The sequence below is a fragment of the Gossypium hirsutum genome, chromosome A10, assembly GCF_007990345.1.
Source record: "Gossypium hirsutum isolate 1008001.06 chromosome A10, Gossypium_hirsutum_v2.1, whole genome shotgun sequence".
Taxonomy (NCBI): Eukaryota; Viridiplantae; Streptophyta; class Magnoliopsida; order Malvales; family Malvaceae; genus Gossypium; species Gossypium hirsutum.
The window spans coordinates 111,115,716-111,120,031 of NC_053433.1; the positions used below are offsets into that span (position 1 = coordinate 111,115,716).

At 31.5% G+C, this 4,316-nt stretch overlaps 1 long non-coding RNA gene across 1 annotated transcript; it reads right to left on the reverse strand.

Annotated features, from left to right (window-relative positions):
• Positions 1 to 990: 990 nt before the first annotated feature.
• On the reverse strand, positions 991 to 4,048 carry LOC107886688 (uncharacterized). The gene is made up of 3 exons (XR_005902836.1): positions 3,910 to 4,048; positions 3,234 to 3,305; positions 991 to 2,454 (listed from the first exon to the last, which is right to left on the reverse strand). It is a non-coding gene; the product is annotated as an uncharacterized lncRNA (long non-coding RNA).
• Between the last annotated feature and the right edge of the window lie 268 nt (positions 4,049 to 4,316).

The following is a 4,316-nucleotide window of genomic DNA, read 5'->3' on the forward strand; positions in this document are numbered from 1 at the left end:
TATCCTTTTGTCATTGTCATGAAGCTGGCAACATAAACGAGTTGTGACAATTTGTTTAACTTTGCTCCTCAATACATATTTAGCCCTTGTTTCTTTTGAACCTTGACAAGGAGAAAAAACTGATACCTAACAACCCTTGGTATTGTATTTTTATATGTCTTTATCGTATTTAATATATTATACAGTCATACTTGTTATATTTATATATTGTCAGTCCCACATCGTCAAGGGCACCTGATTAGAGATAAGCCAACGCAAACCTAATTTAGGGATAGCTAACATGAAAGGTTGGTACATTCATTGCATCCGAAATGGTAAGGTCCTCCATTCCACCACAGCTCATAACCTTAATCCTTAATCACCAGTCCCTAAACTAGGATCATTGTTGGACAGGCCCTACCTATGATATCTATAAAAGGGAGCATGTTCCCACTAGGACATCACAACATTGACCGGGAATAGCAAAAGAGAATGTCAAAACTATTTTTTTGAAATCGATTTTTATTTAAAAAAGAATAATAGGAGTCATCACCGATCCTTTTTATTTAAAAAAAAAAAGAATAGGAGTCGCCACCAATCTTTTTTATGATGTGAGATCGGATTACCTCGAAATTTGATCTTTTTAGTAAAAGGTTTAATTTATTAAAACAATTTCTTTTTTTTTGGTCTACAAAAATCTAGAAATAGGTTTGGGAGTCGGTTACGTACGAGGAAGGATTAGCACCCTCGTAACGCCCAAAATTGGTACCTAATTGATTAATTAATGTCTTGATGTCAAAAATTGAAAACTCGAAAAGATTTTAAAATACGATCCCTCTTTGTATTATATTATTAATTATACTTAAAATTCGCTTGAATAAATCGAAATATATGTTAAAGACCCTCTCATCTCGAGGCAAGAAGATATCACATCCGTAAGTTAGGACATGACACTTTGAATCCTAGTGTAATAGCCCAAATTTGACCGGGCTTAAATAAAACCAAATGAAATAAATAAATGAATAAATGTTTATTTATTTAACAGTCCATATAAAGTCCTTACAAGAGCCCAAACACAAGCTCAAATAGTTCATACCCGTTACAGCAAACCTAAAACTACCCAGCAGACCCATTTACACCCTCGACCCAAACAGAATACCAATAAACCAAAACGGCCCAAAAGCCCAAGTGACTTTAGGGAAACAGGAAACCCTAGGGTTTCCTGAAGACTACAGCGCCGCAGTAGCTTCTGGAAGCCTCAGGGAGCATCTGTTCAACTCCCCAAATCGAGGCCATCAATGCACACTGACGCACCATCAATGCGTTGTCCAGTAGCTTGTCCCTCTCACGACCGTCCAGCACCGTGATCTCAGGCCTCATCTCTGACCTTGGTACCTCTGTTGACGCCGAGATCTCCGCAAAAGAGACTCTTTTGTGGTCATATGGGTATCTGCCGAGATTCGAATCCATGACAGCAAGCCCAGCCACCGAAATCTTCGCGAGTCACCTGCAAGAAAAGGAAACAAACAGCAGATACACAAAAAGGTAGAGCAAGAAAAGGAAAGAAATCAAAGAAGACAAGAAATCTTCCGATTTCTTTCCAAAATAGGCAGTAGTTTAAGGCTATAAAGCCTTTCGCAAATCTGTAAAGAGGGGGGGACAATAGCAGAGAGACAGAGAGAAAAGCATACATAGATAGAAACAGAGAGAATACACAAAAGAGATAGAGAGAAATACACCACAAAAGATGTTGTACACCAAATATTCTTGAATAATATATCAGAAGGTTTTCGAGAGAAGCAAAGGTGATCTGTCGTTTCTACTTCTATTTCATTATTTTATTACAAACAGTTTTCATATAATACATCAAAATAGAGGAAAGAAATATACCTTTTAGAATGTAACACCCCTAACCCCAAACCGTCGCCGGAACAGGGTTACGAGGCATTACCGGACATATCAAATAATTTACAAATAATTCTAAATAAATAACCAACATATTAAAATACTTCATAAATTGTTATAAATTTGTACTAATTGATTTCATTCATTTTTTTTTAAATTTCGGCAGCATTTCGACTTATTTTTACATTAAACCCCCTGCAAAATTTCAAATATAACCAACCCAATTTCAGTATTTCAACCAAGGCATTTATATACTTAATCCTACTTGACATATAGACATAACAACTTAAGTAAATAAAATCCTATTATCATTTCTAATTAACACATAAAACTAACTAAGCCATTTCAACTTGATACCAATGCTAAAAAAACTTGTACCATTTTTCTAATATAATCATCAAAACACATAATATCTTACTTTACAACAAAACTATATAACATGCCAAAATAACTATTATAAATCCTATGTACATGCCACTTTCTCTTAAAGGAAGAAAACATCACCAAAATCTTTATGTCGGAGTCGGGATTGTCCTGGATGCTGAACCGAGACACTAACCCCTTTTCAACCTGCGCACGGAAACAACCGTACGCTGAGTATTTTATACTCAGTGGTATTACTATAAATTAAACTATTTAATAATAATAAAATTTCAATTATTGACCATAGTCTTTAAAAAAAATCACTTTAAACTAAATATAAATATTCATATATCATTCCATAAATCTGAAATTTATATATTTAAATATTTACATACTAAATCAATTCATAATTTATATCATACATTCTTTCTCATATTTTTTCAATAGTGTCAAATCAACTAATCTCATTTTCAAATTTCCATTTCAATTATTTACCCTATTAACAAGGCTCGGACTCTGACAGATACGCGGATTCCACCCAAACACACCAAAATATCCAACCTAAACACACCCGAAATAATTTAAATCCTTCATAACACACCAGTATATCATAACCTCCCAAACACACCAATAAGGCATTTAATGCCTCTTCGGATAAACCGAAGCATTTAATAACATAGTCATCTTCTCGGCTGAACTACAAATCTCCTCATCACATCACAAATCCTATGGCATGCCATTTGTATCCAATCTAGTCCGATAAGTTAATAGGGTATTATTTTACTTTTCCTATTTCGAATTCATTTCCACAACAATTTCAAATATTCAATCAATACAAAACATCTATTATTTCAATTCACATATAATTCAATATACACATATTCTTACTTAATTTCAAATGTTAATACTTACCTTCCTTTAAATGTCTCATGAATACAATTTCAATATAGCATTTATTAAATAGATTAAGTTATAGTAATACAAACCCGGAATACGCGTTTACTCCTCAACGATCTTTTCTTTTCCTTTAGATGCTGATGCCTCGTTTTCCTTGTTAGCTACGAAAATAATAATTATTTTCACTTTTAATTATTATCATTAAAATAATAATAATAATAATTATATTAACAATAATAATAATAAATTTTTTATTCAATTCCTACTTATTCCCAATTTAATTCTAACTAAGCTTACTTATTTTCTAACTTAATTCACACTCTATTTCTATTCAAATTCCTTCTAAATCCAAATTTATCTACTAATTTTTCAGCATTTTTCACTAGTTTCGAATTTTCCTCAATTTAATCCCTAAAATTCAAAACTTATAGTTTAGTTCACAATTTAATCCTTTTATCAACTCTAACTAGAAACTCTATCAAATAAACCCTCAATTCCATCATTTATTCAACATAAACCCTAATTTAAGGCTTTTTATAACTTAATCCCAATTATGTAAAACTTACAACTTAGTTCACAAATCATTCTTTTTATCTATTCTAACTAAAAATTCTATCAACTAAACCCCTAATTTAACAACTTGTTCAAAATGAATCATGTTCAAAAACCTATGAACTTCCATAACCTCCACTTAACTTCAACAAAATTTTGTTTTAAAGCTTTTAAAATATCAAAATGAAGAGGAAAGGGCTAAATTTGGCTTACCAATTAACTTGAAGCTTTAAATCCTCAGTTTTCCCTTTTATTTTTCTTTCCCCTTTTCTTCCCCTGTTTTCGTCTCTTTCCCTGCTTCTTTTCTAGCTATTCTGTTTCTTTTCTTCTTTGTTTCTTTCTTTCTTTTACTTTATATCTTTTATTTTAACTAATAATATATTAAAAAAATCTTTTACTTATTAATTAAGCACATATTTATTTTTATTACAAGTGTACCCATGTAATTATTACTATTACACATGTCTTCAATATTTACCATACATAAAAATCTAAGATTTTTATCACTTTACCGTCTCATTTCTTATTAATGGCTTAATTGCCATTTTAATCCTTTTTTTATTAATCTATAATTCAACTTTTACCCCTAGATCAATTTAGTCCTTTTTTTCTTAATTTCT